Raw genomic sequence first — 17,212 nt, forward strand, 5'->3', positions numbered from 1 at the left:
TACTGTGAGGTTTTTTTTTTTTTCATAAAAACAGGTGGGAGGGAGAAAATATTTTATGTTTCTGATTTAAAATATCATTACTCTAGCCTGAAAACAAGGCTATTAGCATCAACTCAGAAAACTACATTTCACATCTTGATGTTTTTCTAAGCAATCAATGTATGCCATGATACTGTCTTACCATGCTGAGAAATAGCAGCTATCTGCAGCTTCCAGTCAACCACACAGCCAGATAAAAAAGGTATATCGTGTTGTTAGCTATGATATACAGTAGATTAAGTATATTAAAATCATTTTTTGAGATAGGCTCTCACTATATAAATCAGGCTGACCTTGAATCTATAATCCTCTTGCCTCAGCCTCCCAAGTGCTAGAATCACAGCATGTGTAACCATGCCCTGGTTAAATGAATTTTTTACTTGATGATATTTTCAACTTATAGTGGATTTATTAGGACATAGTACCATCTTAAGACAAGAAATGTATGTTTAAATGTAACCTGAGAAAAATAGTCTAATTTATCCATGAATTACTAAGTAATAAATTTGATCTGTTTTCTGTGTCATCTGTTTTATTTTGTGCTCTTAGTCTGGTAGCGCATTTAGAGAAGTATATGGAAAGATAATGTAAGTTTGTCTACTTTAGTCAGCTTTATTTCACCATAACAAAACACCTGAGATTAATAACTTAAAAAGAAAAAAGGGTTGTTTGGAATCTTTGTTTTAAGAGGTTCCAGCAGCATTACTTTGAGCCTCTGGTGAGGTAGCACATCATGTCAAGAGTACATGATAGGGCAAATAAACACGAAGCAAACAAATAAACAAGAAGCAAAATGCAAAGAGAACAAGAAGGAGGAGGAAAAGGGGGAAAACTAGATGGTGAGAAGGAACTGGAGGAGAAAGAGGCCAAAGTCCCACAGTCCTCTCCAGGGACATACCCTCAGATGGCAGAGTGCCTTTCTACAAGGCTTGTCCTCCAGAAGTTCAGGACATCCCACAGGAGTGTTACTTTGGATTTAAGCCTTGATCATAAGGGTTTTGGGGGAACTGTCAGCATTAAGGTCACGGTGGTTATATTCCCCACTGTAGTTGGTTTTTTTCCAATCAACAACTTTCATTTCTATTAATTCATAAGAAGTTATATTCTGACATTGTCCAAGAATACCAAGGAAGTTCCTTGAGAAATTTCATCCAGTAATTCTCATGGTCCTTCCTCACACCAAAAAGTTTGACTTAATGCAGTATAAATAAAATATTGCTCTTTATTTTGTTATTCAGTTAGAAGTGACATGTAGTGATAATATGGGTAAAGGGCTTTATTCATAGAATCTTAAAACTGCTGGTCATACTGCAATGGCTATCAAAGAGAAAGCATACAAATGTGTTAATATTTCTGTAAGAAAACGCAATAACAAAAAAGGAATAGGTATAAGTTATCAAAATTTATATTCTTGGGGACCAGAGAAATGCTTCCACAAAAAAGAGCAAGCATGAAGACCTGAATTCAATCCTCAGCTCCCTAAAAGCTGGGCATGGCCATACACTCCTATAACTCAGTAAATATTTAAAGGGCAGTTTGACAACATGTCCTTGTAGTGGTAGGTTCCTCTTAAGGGACTACCTCCCAACCATGGGCATTCACCAGCTTGACAGATTTTGTTCCTGTGGAATCCTTTTGGTTTTGTTTGTCTGTCTGTCTGTCTGTCTGTCTGTCTGTCTGTTTTGTTTGTCTGTCTGTCTATTTGTTTGTGTGCTTGTTTTGAGATAGGGGTCTCTCTCTATAACCACACTGGCCTTGAACTCTGTACTCCCTGCCTCTACCTCTAGAGTAAGACCTTTAAGAGCAAGGATTGTAGGCTCGTACCACCAGGCCTGTCACCTACGTACAGTTCTTTTGCAGTGTGAAGAGAACAAAGCCCAAGGTAAAAACCAGACTCCCTGACATATCTTACTGATGCAGGATTGCGGAGTCTGAGGCCCCCCTCACATAGGGGCTGAGAGAGCAGAAGGAGAAGGGTCAGGGGCCAAGAGAGGTAAGAAAAGCTAAGAGGCTCAAGAACCAAGAGTTTACAAAAGAGGACTCACACACATGGCTCAGGCTCATGAATGTGAATCAAACATCTATTTAGAATGAGCCTCATCATCAGACTCAAGTGTGACCTGACTGGTTGTTGGTCTCAAGAGGTTGATTCAGGAAGGGACAACCCATAGGTGTTCTAAGCCCAGGAAAAGTTGAGGAAGAAGCAGGAAGCTATTGCTGAGCTGCTTGTAGCCATCTTGGATGAGACTAGACTAGATCAGACATGGGTTCTGTTTTTTTTTTAAAAGCTATCTTGCTCCCAATCTGTATCATTATAATGCCATTTATAACCAAATATCCTCTTTACAGTTTCTACACATTTTTCTTATCATAACAGCCTTACCAGTTTCTTACCTTCTTATTGTCTCTCACCTCTAAGCCTTTGCTTGTATTGTCTTTTGCTGAAACTTCATCTTCTCTGTATGACCTGCGACTACATTTTGCTCAGGATCAAGCTTAGGGAGCCGCTCCTTCAGGAATACTTTTCTCATGACTACTTCTGCCTTACCTGAACTAGCTTAGCTACCTTTCCATTGTGTTTTATGATAGGAGTGACTGCCATATTTGTTTACACTCTGTAATGAATGGCATAATAAATAGCTTGACCATAAAAAAGTAGAGTAAATAAAATTGTCATAAGTTAAATATGCCTGTATTCTGTATCCTTTTACTCTATCCAGTAAGAGAATACAGCCATTCTCTTACTGAAAAGAACATAATTATCCCTAGAAAAGGGTTTAGAAACTCATTTTCATTATACTTTAAAAAGTCATATTTACCAAGTATATTTGTATCTTAATAAGCAAGCCTTCAAAATTCATTTTGATTTCATTTAGTTAATTTAGATGCATTTTTAGATTATTTCATTTTATCCATTAATTACAAAGTAGGGAAAGCATTGTAGGGAAACTGGAAGGCTTCATGGTTCTCTGAAATTACAATTATTTTGCAAATGCAAATGTTATGATGCAATTACAGAAGCACTTCAAGGGAAGCCTATGTTTTTTAAGGGAAGTCTAGAACCACTGGATCTGTGAACCAGTCTGGAGCTGTGACCGCTATAAAATGATTTTTGTACGTCCTAGAAAGTGCAACAATAAACCTAGATGACAAAGAGGATAACATACAGAAATGATGGAAGAATTTCTGTGAAGGTAATAGATGTAAAGTAACTCTACAAAGCAAGTTCAGAACACAGTACTATAATACTTAGGTGATAACAACTTGGAGGTCAACTAATCTCTTACTTTAAAGTTAAAAAATCTGGCGTAGAGAGATGGCTTAGCAGTTAAGGTGCATGCCCGTGAAGCCTAAAGACCCAGGCTCAATTCCCCAGGTCCCACATAAGCCAGATGCACATGGTAGCACATGCATCTGAAGTTTGTATGCAGTGGTTAGAGGCCCTGGCATGTCCATTCTTTCTATCTATCTATCTGTCTATCTATCTATCTATCCCCCTGTCTCAAATAAATAAATAAATCTTAAGAAAAAAAGATTTTAAAAATCTTAGGACCAAAAAGTTTAAGTGAGAAAAAATACCAATGATTACAGCAGCTAGAACACAAAGTTCTTAAACCCAGACACTCCATTTCAGTGTCTCACATTGCTTCCAAAATAAATATGAAAAATATTATTCTAAAGCAAGTGCCATATATGCATATATGTATTAACCTTTTTGTTTGTTTTTTTACTCCATTTTAACTGTGGATGAATTTTCAATTGTCTCTGGTCTGTCTTTTAGCATACTTACTATTTTGAGCTTCAGTTTTCAAGTAAGCCATTTAGGGAGCAAACCTTCCATTGATACAAATAGCTTTCCCTTGTTTTCTTGGGAGAAGCATGCCTGGTATTATGGCTAAAAATGTAATGTTTTCACATTTCATGTTCACAGAGGCTCATATGTGGAAAGCCTGATGCCCTGCAAAAGGCTATTTTTGAAGGTGCTGGAAGCTTCAGTGGGGCCTCACAGTCAGCAGCAGGTCACTAGGACATGTTCTTGGGGGATATACCTTGCCCCTGGTCTCTGCCTATTTCCTCCTTTGTTTCCTGGCAGCCATGATGTGAATAGTTTTCCTGCACCACACCTTCTGCCATTATGTTCTGTCTACAGTAATTTAGAAACAGTGGAGCCTGGCCACCATGGACTGAAACCTCCGAAACTATCAATTCACATAAGCCTTGTTCCCTTAGGTAATTTTCCACAGTGACCAAGAGATTTTTTTAAGGCCTCACACACTTGGCATAATGTTAAATGGTAATATCTGTAAGGCTACCATTTGTGATTCGTCATCTTAGATTATAAGCAGTAAGTTTTCTTGTTTAAGCTCATGTGATCAGAGACTTCGGTGTCTCTGACCTAGGGGTCTTTGTTTTTCCACAAATAGCTTCAGCAACTCTAGCTGAGGAATCCTCGGCAAAGCTGATAGTAACGTCTCTGAGAATACTTAGCCACAGCACAGAGGTATATGTTCCTACCTAGTTAGCTGGCTGCTTGAAAATTTAGCAGACTCCCCTCTATAGAACACGTGCATAAGTTCCTGATTTCAGGCAGTAGGAAGCTTCACCTTACTGGTTCATAAGTTGTGCTGGACGATCACTGACTCCTGATGTTTAGGAAGTGAGGACCTAACAGGTACAACATACTTTGTTCTAGCTTTTACTAGTGGAGTAACTTTAGATAAACTATACAACTTTGCATACTGTCTTCCTCCTGTGTAAAATAAAAACAATGTCCATCCAATATATGTGGGAAACTATTAAAGAAGAACTATCTAGTAATCACTGAGCTGCTATATTTGAAGTTTAGAAACAGGGTCCCTTAGACCTGCAATAAGCACTTACAGATTACAGAAACAAAGCCAGGAACTCAGGAGGCAGAGGTAGGAGGATCATCATGAGTTCAAGGCCACCCTGAGACTGCATAGTGAATTCCAAATCAGCCCGAGCTAGAGCAAGACCTACCTCAAAAAACAAACAAACAAACAAAAAAAGACAACAAATTATTGAAGCAAAGTTACAGTTTTCTAGTTCAGCTCTACATGTTGTTTCACATTGATAGTCAATGGATATTATATGCTTTTTGATGCAATCAAACTTGCATCCTACCCACCCAGGGTATTACATCATACGCTCCCTGGCTCACTAGAAAATTTAACTAATCAGCATTTTTTCATTGCTTTTTATTGTTGTTGTTGTTCATTTTTATTTATTTATTTGAGAGCAACAGAGAGAGAAAGAGGCAGAGAGAGAGAGAGAGAGAGAGAGAGAGAGAGAGAATGGGCGCGCCAGGGCCTCCAGCCACTGCAAACAAACTCCAGATGCATGCGACCCCTTGTGCATCTGGCTAATGTGGGTCCTGGGGAATCAAGCCTTGAACCAGGGTCCTTAAGCTTCACAGGCAAGTGCTTAACTGCTAAGCCATGTCTCCAGCCCTTCATTGCTTTTTTTGTTCTATTCCTGATTGAGCTTTAAAAAACTAAACAAAGAACTGTATTATTTCAAGTGAAAGGAAGTGTGTGTGTATGTGTGCACAGGCACACAGTATATGGACGTATGTATGCAGAAGTATGTAGCCTGCAAGCCCCTGGGTGGAGACCAGAGGAAAACATCAGGCTCCTCCTCGTCTCTCTTCCACCTCACTTCCCTGAGACAGGGTTTCTCACTCACTGGGGAGCTCCCTTGTTTTCTAGGTAGACTGGCTGGCCACGGTGCCACAGCAGGCCTTCTGTCTCTATTCCCCTTGGTGCTGGCATTATAGGCATGCATGATCATGCTTCGCTTTTAATGTGGCTGCTGGGGATTGAACTCAGGCCCACGTGTTTGCACAGTAAGCACTCTTCACACTGTGAAATCTCCCTAGTCTGAAAGTAAATGTTTTATTATACAGTTTACTACTAGAGTTTCTGTCTCCAGTCTAGTAAAGTTTTCACTTAGAAAAAATCCTACTTGCAAATATTTCTTAGAATACTAGTCTATATGTTTTCCTACTTCCTCTATGAATATGGCCAGTTAAAATCATTGAAATTCCCTTTAGATATACTTACCTCTTTAGCCCACGAACCTCATTACACATCTAAAGTATGTATGTATATCTCATATTCTTCTGTAGTTGCATCTTTTTAATTTTTTATTTATTTGCAAGCAGAGAAAGACAGGGAGGGGGTGAATGAATGGGTACACCAAGATCTCTAACCACTGCAAACAAATTCTAGATACATGAACCACTTTGTGCATCCAGCTTTACCTGGGTGCTAGGGAATCTAACCTGGGTAGTTAGGCTGTACAGGCAACTATCTGAACTGCTTAGCCATCTCTCCAGCCCCTGTTCCTGCATCTTAATACATTGCTACCTTTATTACTCTCTCTGCATTCTTCTATAAACATCTCACTAAATGTCTTTATACATTAGTCCCCCATTGCTCCTGGGAGATTCAAGACCCCCCCCAAAGATGCACAATTAATACTGAACCATATATAGAACATCATTTCATATAGACCCTTCAATGTTGCCATATAGTACCAGAGTTAATTCTGTCTTTCATCTTGGATCCCCTGGTACCTCCTCTGAATCACTAATCTTGTGCTTTGGGGTCATGATAATAAAATGAGTTTACTTGAAACAGGATTGTAGTTGTTTGGCTGTCACTCTGCTTACTAAGATGGCTGTTCAGTGACTAATGGGAAGGTAGTGTGTAACAGTGTGAGTATTCTGTAAAAACTTATGATTCATGCCCCAGGAAGGACAGAGTGGGTTGGCATGGGATATCATCACACTACTCAGAACAGCATTTCAACCATATTAGTATCACTGTATTTGATAACCACAGATTTTTTTTTGATTTCTTAAACGTGCTATATTTCCTTCATTTTTCATGTTTTGTGTATTTTTCTGTTGCATGGCATGCAATCTGCATCATCTTTTGGTTTTATTTGAAGATCATCTTATTTCACAGCCTACTCTTTTGTGTGTGTGTGTGTGTGTGTGTGTGTATGTATGTATGTGTGTGTGTGGTGCACATGTATGTGCAGGATAGAGGACAACTGCAGGTGTCATCCTCAGGCGTATAGTGTCCCCCTCTTTCTTGTTGGCCTCGCTGATGAAGCTCGCCTGGCCAGCCAGCAATCTCAAAGGACTCACCTGTCTCTCCTCTCTACTGCCGCTGTTACAGATGCATCCCATCCTGTCTGGCATTTACATGAGTTCTGGAGCTCCAACTCAGGACTATATGCTTGTGAGGCAAGCAGATAAGCCTGTGCTCAGCCTGCTCTTGAGAACATAATGCTTAGTACCCTCCAGAGAAGAGAAAAGGTTAGGAAGCTGGAGATATAGCTCAGTTGGCAGAGTGCCTGCCTAGAATGCACAAAGCTCTGGGTTTGATCCAGGCATATTCGTGCACACCTGTAATCTCAGTACTTAGGAGGGAGAGTAGAGAGAATCAGAAATTCAAGACTATCCTTAGCAACAAAGCAAATTCAAGGCCAATCTGGGTTATATGAGATCCATATCTCAAAAAAGAAAATGCTGTAGCAGCAGCAACATCCAAGCAAACACAGTGTAGAAACAGACTTATGTCTGATTAAAGTCACTAATGTGACACCAATGCTGATGGAACAGAAAGTAACAAAAATAATGTAAACTATGAAATTTAATTTTATTTAAGGAAAATATAAAAATATAATGAAAGAAATAAAAGAAAGGGGCAAGGACAAGGAGGACAAAAAAAAAAAGAAACAAAAGAAAAGAAAAATAAGAAAGTATTATGAAAAGAGAGAAAAAGAGCAAGAGATTTTTAAAAATCTGATTGCTTAATAAGAAATGTATAAACAGGGGCTAGAGAGATGTCCTAGCAGTTAAGGTATATACCTGCGAAGCCTAAGGACCCAGGTTCGATTCTCCAGGTCCACATAAGCCAGATGTACATGGTGGTACATGCGTTTGGAGTTTGTTTGCAGTGGCTGGAGGCCCTGGTGCATACATTCTCACTCTCACATTCTCTCTCCCTTTCTTTGTCAAATAAATAAATAAAATATTTAAAAATGTATAAACAAAATTGGATAAATGTAGGAATAATAAACCATAAAACTTTTTTAAAGTAGCTTGGGTGATGGCTCAATGGATAAAGTGCTCGCTACACAAGCCTGAGAACCGGATTTTAAAGCCTCAGACCCCATGTGAAAAAGCCAGGAGGCTTGGCAAGCTTTCATTCCAGCATGAGCACATCAAGAATGGAATCAGAAACAGGAGAATTTGCCAGAAGTTTACAGGCCAGTTAGTCTGGTGAACTCAGTTTTGAATGACAAATAAGAGACCTGGCCTTAAATGAAGTGGAAAGCAAGGAACAACCCAGGAAGATTGTCCTCTGACCTCTACACAAGTCCCTCCATACATACCGCCGCCTGCCCCTCCCACACACACTTACAAAAATCAAAGACTTGCAAACATCAAAATACTGGTCTGGAGAGATGGATTATCAGTTAAGGTACTTGCCTGCAAAGCCTAAGGACCCAGGTTCGATTCCCCAGATCCCACGTAAGCCAGAGGCACAAGTGGCACATGTGTCTGGAGTTTGTTTGCAGTGACTGGAGGCCCTGGCATGCCCATTCTCTCTCTGTATCTGTCTCTTTTTTTCTTTCTTTGTGTCTCTCTCTCTCACTCAAATAAATAAATTAATGAGATACTTTTAAAAATAAAAATGCTGTAAAAAGTAAAAGGGGGAATGGGAAATGTGAGAGGTGAACAAAAAAATGAAATGCTATATCAGTTTCTTTCTGGAGTTTCTTTCTGGACTCTAGAATTTGAGTCTGCAAGGTAGAAGGAGCATTTGAAGGTACAGATTTGTGGCTGTCCTTCCCCTTAGGCTGTTGCTGAGCCCAGACCAATCACATGTCAGATGTTCGGAAGAACTATTTTCACTTTAGAAGCTTCCATTAATGTACAAGGGGCCTCTGTTGGCCACTCTTGGTTTGGAGATTGCCCAATTGGTACACTCTGGGATGGCTAATGTTCTTGCTAAGGGTGTGTGTCACAATTGCACTGGGGCTGGTAGAAACAAACACAACACTGAGATCTATACAAGCAGACCAGAGTCTGCATTCACATTGCCCTCAGCATTCAACACCCTGATGGAAGGGGTAGTCTGTGTACGCACGGTGCCACTGGGGCTCCAGAACGAGTCTGCAGAAGTCAAACACTTCACTGGAGCTTCAGCGCTCTTGGTCCAGCCGGCAGGGAGCCTCATGACAAACAGGTGCCTCCAGAAGTTGAGCTATCTGCTGGCCTCGGGCTTTGGGCCGGTCAGCACCTGCAGTTATCTGTCTGTAGTTCACTTTAATTGCTAGCCATGGACAGTGGGAATGCCACCCATTGTGCCCTCGTGCTGAAACCAAGCCTCTTGTCTCCTGAACTTTGTTAGTTGCCTGCTCTTCTCTATGACTATCTCCTGTGGCTGTCTCCCACTTTAGAGTTGTGGCAGTTTATTCTCCGGCTCCCTGGCTTGTGATTGTTCCTTGTTATTGGGTACACAGGCTACTTTAGTCTTTAAGAATCTATCTCAAGGTGATGCCTAGCAATAGTCTTACCTTTAAGATTGCTGACATTCGGTAATTCAGAAGTATGCATATTTACATACATATTACAGTGTTCCTCATCACACTGAAGGTCTAATTTTTATAGGGAGTACAGTAAGAGGAAAGTAAAACAGAATGGGTATTATCCCCTCAGACTCAGACTCAGAAAGCAGGACCATAGCTTCTTGGCACATGGCCTAACTATCAGCAAAATAAAATGCTCACTGCAATCTGTGAAGGCCTACAAACTCCCACTGCCACATGCTCCTAAGCCAGCGCATTAGTATAGTAATTACATACTGGGGAAGCGTCTTTTGCTTATTATAAACAGGGTTTTCATTGGAATGGAGCAACTAGGGGAAAGATTCCCCTCATGTTTTCCTGAGTATAAATCCTTAGGTTACCACTGCTTCATCTGTTGATGGCTATTTCTCTACCAGATGCTAAACGTAAATGAGCCATAATATTCAGGTAAGAAGCTACTAGGTCCCATTAGATTTGAGGGCTGAGGCTATTTTCTCAAATCGCATTCCCAATCCAGCATGGTGGCATGTGTCTGCAATGCTAGTATTTGGGAAACTGAAACAGAATGATTATGAATTTGAGAGTAGCCTGGGCCACATAGTGAGACCTTTCTCAAATAAATAAATTAATAAATAACTAAAACTCATATGCCCAAAATTTATTCAACACTAATGATGTTAGGCTTCACCTATTAGTAAAGGGAAGACAGGCTTTAACCTGCATATAAAATCCGTGATATATACATGAGTGACTCTCTCCTATGGAGAAGTAATTTGCGCACTTTTTACATTCCCAAGTGAGTCATTTGGCCAGACATTGAATGATATCTAATATTGATCATATGGTAAAGCTCTCCAATTGTTTAGTCCTAAGATCTACTAAAAGACATGATATAGTTGGTGTGGCAAAGAGTTGTATCTGATATTTTTCCTTCATTTCTTTCTTCTGGAATCCCTTATCATTTTCCAGTGGCTTGCATATTTCCCTTCAAAATATTTTCCCCTTCCCTTTAGCTTTTAGACCAAAACTTGAGGTAGTGCATGATTTCCATTGGTATGTTAATTTAAATAGGTCCCAAATGCAAAAGCAGAGGTTACCCTCTAAGCATCTGATTTATCTTAAAAATAGCAACCCCAGCCTGAGGAGATGGCTCAATCAATGAAGTGCTTGCTATGCAAGTATAAGTACCTAAGTTCTGGTTCCCAGAACCCAGGTAAACAACCAGAATACGTAGCAGGCCTCTGTAATGCCAGCTTACCATACGGAGAGATGAGAGGTAAAAACATAATTTCCCAGAAGCTTGTGGGCCAACTAGCCTGGCCAACACAGCTGTGAGGCCACCCTGCCTCAAAGTGACAAGGACCAGCATCTGAGGTTGCTGTCCGACCCCCACGTTCTCGCTGTGACATGTGCTTGGGCACACACAGTAGTAACCCCTGTGTTGAGTATGCATTCAGAATAAAAAGGCTGACTAGTTATGTATTTTGTTAAATAAATGTTAATAACCAACTACAAGGAGTTTCTATCCAGCAGAAATGTTTGATCTCATTGTGCATGTCTGGCGCACACACACCGGAGCCTGAGCGGGGTTAGAGGACAGCTTTCAGGTCCATGCAGGCAGGGCTTTTCCACTGTACTTGCTCTACTGCTGCTGCTCTTCTTTGCTGGCCTTAAGCTAATAGGAAATTCTCCTGTCTCCACCTCCCATCTTGCTGTCAGCATGCCGGGATTGCAGAAGCCCACCACAGCTTCTGCCTTTTCATGTGGAAGAGAGAACCTGAGCACTCAGGTTTGAACAGGGTGAGCTTCATCCAGTCAGCCGTCTCCCTGACCTAATGTTTCACTTCCTCTCATGCTACTTGACTAAAGTCTGTAAAGACTACCTGCACAAATGTACTATAAGGATGACTTTCTAAATATAGTATTTGTTGAGATGAAAGGAATATTGTTTTAAATCTATTTGTCTTTTTAAAAAAATAACAGCTTCAAGCTGGGCATGGTGGTGCACACTTTTAATCCCTTCACTTGGGAGGCAGAGGTAGGAGGATCACTGTGAGTTCAAGGCCACCCTGAGACTACATAGTGAATTCCAGGTCAGCCTCAGCTAGAGTGAGACCCTGCCTCAAAAACCAAAAAAAGTAAAACTAAAAATAACAACTTTATCCAGATATAATTCATATACCATTCTATGTACTCATTTAATTGGATAATTTAGCCAGGCATGATGCCACACATTTGTTTGCTCAGCACTGGGAAGACCAAGACAGGAAGATTACATATTTGGGACCAGCCGGTTTACAAAAATATTAAAAAGAGGGTACAGGGTGAATGGTTTCAGTATATCCACATATATGTGAACTGTCACCATAATCCATTTTAGAATATTTTCATTACATTAAAAAAAAACTACATATTCTAGGGCTAGAGAGATGGCTTAGCAGTTAAGGCTAAGACGCTTGCCTATAAAGCCAAAGCACCTTGGTTCAATGCCCCAGGATCCATGTAAGCCAGATGCACAAGGTGGTGCATGCATCTGGAGTTCGTTTGCAATGGCTGGAGACCCTGGCATGCCTATTCTCTCTCTGTCTCTCTCTCCCTCTTTCTCTTTCTCTCTCTTTCTCTCTGTATTACCCTCTCTCGCTCAAATAAATAAATTAAATTAAATTAAACTTTAAAAAAAACTACATATTCTAGACCGGAGAGATGTCTCAGCTTGCAAGCTGCTGGTTCAGGCTTGACTCCCTCGAGCTCTCATAAAGCCAGAAAGCACAAGCACAAAGTAACACATGTGTCAGGAGTTCCTTTGTAGTAGCAAAAGACCCTGGCATGCCCATTCTCATTCTCCCTCTCTTTCTCTCTCTGTCTCATAAATAAATAAATAAATAAATAAATAAATAAATAAATAAATAAATAAATAAATAAATAGATTTTTATGAACCTACACATCCCATTTAGCTGCATCCTTCTGCTGCTAAAAACCACTAATATACCTTGCCTATTCTGGATATTTCATATAAGTTGGGTAATATATGGTGTTTTATGACCTACTTCTTTAACTTAGCATAATATTTTCAAAATCCATATATATATCTATGTATATATATATATATATATATATATATATATGTTTTACCATGTTAGAATGTACCAGCATTTAATTTTTTAATTAGTTGAAAACCTTCTATCTTAATCATTATGACTATTTAATTCAATAATGTTAAGAGGATTAGCTTTGTTGTGAAATAATCTCCAAAACGTTTTCATCTTACAAATTCTAAACTACACTCATTAGATAATTCTCCTTTTATTCTTTAATCTAACACCTAGTAACTACACTCTACTTTCTGTCTCAATTGATTTATTTAAATGCCCCACAGAAGTCAAATCCTAAGAATTTAGCTTCATGATCAACTTCTTTCACTTGGAATAATGCCCTCAATTTTAGCCACATTGTAGTGTGTGACTGGATTTATTTTCTTTTTTAAGGCTCAACAGCTTTTAATTCTCCATTGTATTTGTATGCCACATTTTGTTTATATATTCTTTCATTCCCAGACATTTGAATTTCTTTTTTACAGTAGTCATTTTTATTCTTACATATGTATATTAGGGTATTATGCAGCTTTCAAAGCTAACAACAGAGTCTTCATGTATGTGTATTTAAAGCATAACCAAAATAAAAGTATTTCACAAAAGAAGTTCATATTATAATACTATTGAGATATGAAGAATTTGTGGGTTAGAAACAATACATTTTTAAAGAATAAATATTTAATGTGGCTAAAAGCATTTTGGTTGTAATAAATATAGTAAATGTTAGCAGCAACACCTGCAACATATTGATACAAGAAAGGTGCTTATAATAGATCCTATGTAGAATGGCAGAACATTCATAAAATGGCTGCCGTATCTTACTAAATTTACAATCACTGCACATTGTTTAGCACTTTATATAGGGATGCTCTTTATTCAATAATCTCTAAACCTTACCATACAAAACAGTTACTCCTCATTTCCTCCAGGGTAACTTATACCAATGTTTAAATAAAGTCTAGAATCAATGGTACCTTTTATTTTACTGCCACTCAAATCAAATGTTTAACATAATGTAAAATTTACATATGAGTAGAAATATAAGAATATTTTGTAGGTGACTATAAAAATTAGAACTTAAAATCTCATAATTCTTTAAAATGATTCCATTCTACTGCCGGGCGTGGTGATGCACGCCTTTAATCCCAGCACTTGGGAAGCAGAGGTAGGAGGATCACCATGAGTCCGAGGCCACCCTGAGACTGCATAGTGAATTCCAGGTCAGCCTGAGCTAGAGTGAAACCCTACCTCAAAAAAAAAAAAAAAAAAGATTCCATTCTATGCTGAATTTGGTTTTGCACAGCACCTTATTCAGAAAAAAAAAAAAAAAGAACTCGAGTTAAAAAAAATATGCCTGGGGCTAGAGATCTGACTTAGCAGTTAAGGCACTTGCCTGCAAAGCCTAGGAATCCAGGTTCAAGTCTCCAGATCCCACACATAAGCCAGATCCACATGGTGGCATGTTCATCTAGAGTTCATATGCAGTGGCTAGAGGCCCTGGTATGTGTTCACTCTCTCTCTCTCTTTCTCTCTTTAGTAAATAAATGAAAATATTAAAAAATATATACCTGAAATAAAGATTCCACGTGTAGAAAATAACAATGGATTTCTTGACCATTAAATTCTTCAGCTAATGCTTTTTAGTGGATAGTTTTACTAAGAGCTTTAATCATTACTTTGAAGTCACTGTGATAGGTTAAGCTAATGAATGTTAGATCCATGTGTTCTTAAGAGGGGCAAGAAAAAGCAGACTGTTTAAACTAGAGGATATTTCACCACAGTTAAGTCTATTACATTACGACAAACATAAATGGCCAACAAATACAACCCTACTCGTGCTTCTGGGTAGTCTACTGATGTTCAGTGCAAGTCTGGGATGCATCTAGCCTTTAGAAACACAATCAATCAAGTTTCCTTCATCTGACATTTGAATTTCTACTTGGCCTCTTCTTTTTTTATTTATTTGAGAGAGGCAGAGAAAGAGAGAGAGAATGGACACACCAGGGCCTCTAACCACTGCAAATGGACTCCAGACACATGTGCCACCTTGTGCATCTGGCTTATGTGGATCCCGGAGAATCAAACCTGAGAATCAAACCTGGGTCCCTAGGTTTTGCAGGCAATTGCCTTAAGCACAAAGGCATCTGTCCAGCTCCATTCAATCTCTTTCTGATGTGAATATTTTTTTCCAAGTCCCTGCTTTCAGTTCTTTTGAATATAAACCCAGCAGCAGGATTTCTGAATCAAATGGTAATTCTGTTTCTCTTTTTGAGGAACTGCCATGCTCTTTTCCATAGTAGTTATGCCATTTTACAATCCCACCAATAGCATAAAGGTTCTAATTCTATATCTCACCAAAACTTATTATTTTCTGTTTTATTTGGTTTGGTTGGGTTTGGTTGCATTAGGTTGGGTTTGGTTCAGTTTGGTTAATAAAAGCCTCCTAAGGGGAAGAAACATGGTGTCTTATAGTTCTGATCTTCATTTCTCTGATGGTTATTACTGTTAAACATCTGTTCCCATCATTACTGGCTATATGCCTCATATAGGAATATGTCTATTCATTTCCTTTATCCATTTTTGCTTATTATTTTCCTTTGATTATTGGGTTGTACAAGAGCTCTTCACATGTTCTGGGTATTAATCCTTTATCACACATATGGCATACAGTTGTTCCCTCCATTCCACAGGCTTCCTTTCAGTGTATGTTCTTTGATGAGGATAATATTCAAATTTGATGTGGTCTCATCTGTCTGTTTGCTTTCATATGCTTTTGGTGTAATAGCTAAGAAGTCATTGTAAAGATGGATGCTCTGAACCTTCACATCTGTTTCTTTCAGGTTATTTAAAACAGATTTTTAAACATTTTATATTTTATTTGTTAAAGAGAGAGAGAAAAATAGGTGTGCCAAGGCCGCTAGCCACTGCAAACAAACTCTAGACACATGTGTGACCGTGTGCATTTAGCCTACATGGGTTCTAGGGAATCAAACCTGGGTCCTTAGACTTCACAGGCAAGCATCTTAACCACTAAGTCATCTCACCAGCCTCTCTGTTAGGAGCTTTATAGTTTTAGGTGGGTTTATTTAGTTTTATTTGAAAAGGGTCTCACTCAGTAGTCCAGGCTCTCCTCAAACTGTGGTATTCCTATTTCTACTTTCCAAATGCTGGAGATTACAGACATGAGCCACCCTACCCAGATTTAAAATTGGTGGAGATATTTTTTTGTTTGTTTTGTTGTGTTGTGTTGTGTTGTGTTTTGCAGTGCTAAGCATCAAACCCAGGGCCTCATGGATACTGGACAATGTTATACCATTGAGCAATACTCCAGCCTTAATTTTATTATTTTGTTGAGGTCTGTATTAGTCAGGGTTCTATAGAGGAAGAGAACCAATAGAATGAAATTGAATTATAAAAGAAAGTTATTAGATTAGTTCATGGCAGTCCAACAATACCTGAAGGCTCGAGCTTTGAGGAACCCAGTAGTTGCTCAGTCCATGAGTATGTATTCCTGGGTAGTCCCAATCCTGCACTTACAGTGGGGAGAATTCTTGGAGATCCATTAGTTTTAGGCCACATTGGAAGGCTGATGAAACTTAGTTCCAGTGCGAATAAATGGTAGTCAGAGTGGGGTAGATGCACTTATGAGTAAATAGAGAGGGCAATCAGGTCAAAAGCCCTTTCCAGCAAGTAGCACAGGTAGCCAGGAAATAAAGGGGCTCTGTTCTTTTGGAACTTCATGCATATAGTCTACTGCCTACCTGAAGAGCCCTGCACTGTGGAGGAAGGACTTCTTCCTCAGTTAGTCCTTTCTGGAAACAACCTCACAGACCCACCCAAGATGACTTTCTTGATTCCTAATCTGATCAAGTTGACAACAGAATTTAACCATCACAAGTCCACCCCTCGTCAACTTGACACTGAACTACATTTCCTCATGTTGTGCTTAATTTCCAAATGAAGACAATAATGAGATAGTTCATAATTCTGCCTAATGTAGCTATCCCATGTTCAATCAGAAAAAAACAACTATCTTTACCCCCAACGGTATGGCAAGATCTCATGAGGAATGCTTAATCCTTAATATCTAGTAATTTAAATAAAATTTAATAACACTTAACTACTGATATTATCATAATCAATAGTATTTACATAGTAGAGAAATAGAAGAAAGAAAAACAAAGACATCTTAATATTTGTGTATATATGCACCCTTAATAACATAGGACAAAAACATTCATGACAATTACAATACTTGTTTCTGTAATTCATTTTGTGATCATAACTATAAATTATAACCACCTTCTTCTACTGTACTTTTGTAGTTCTTAAATCCTCAGCAAGCACCTCAGTGGGTCTTGGTTCTTTACCTAGAGAGGTGACCTATACCTCCATTCCTGAAAGATCAGGGCCATTTGTTACACTGCCTTGATTGAGTTGTTGCAGCTTC

General features: G+C 39.0%; 1 protein-coding gene across 10 annotated transcripts in view; it reads left to right on the plus strand.

The window, feature by feature from the left end:
• Positions 1-17,212, plus strand: part of Gphn (gephyrin) — a 450,651-nt gene that overhangs the window by 356,475 nt on the left and 76,964 nt on the right. The window lies entirely within an intron of this gene.

Source organism: Jaculus jaculus, chromosome 7 (genome assembly GCF_020740685.1).
Source record: "Jaculus jaculus isolate mJacJac1 chromosome 7, mJacJac1.mat.Y.cur, whole genome shotgun sequence".
NCBI lineage: Eukaryota > Metazoa > Chordata > Mammalia > Rodentia > Dipodidae > Jaculus > Jaculus jaculus.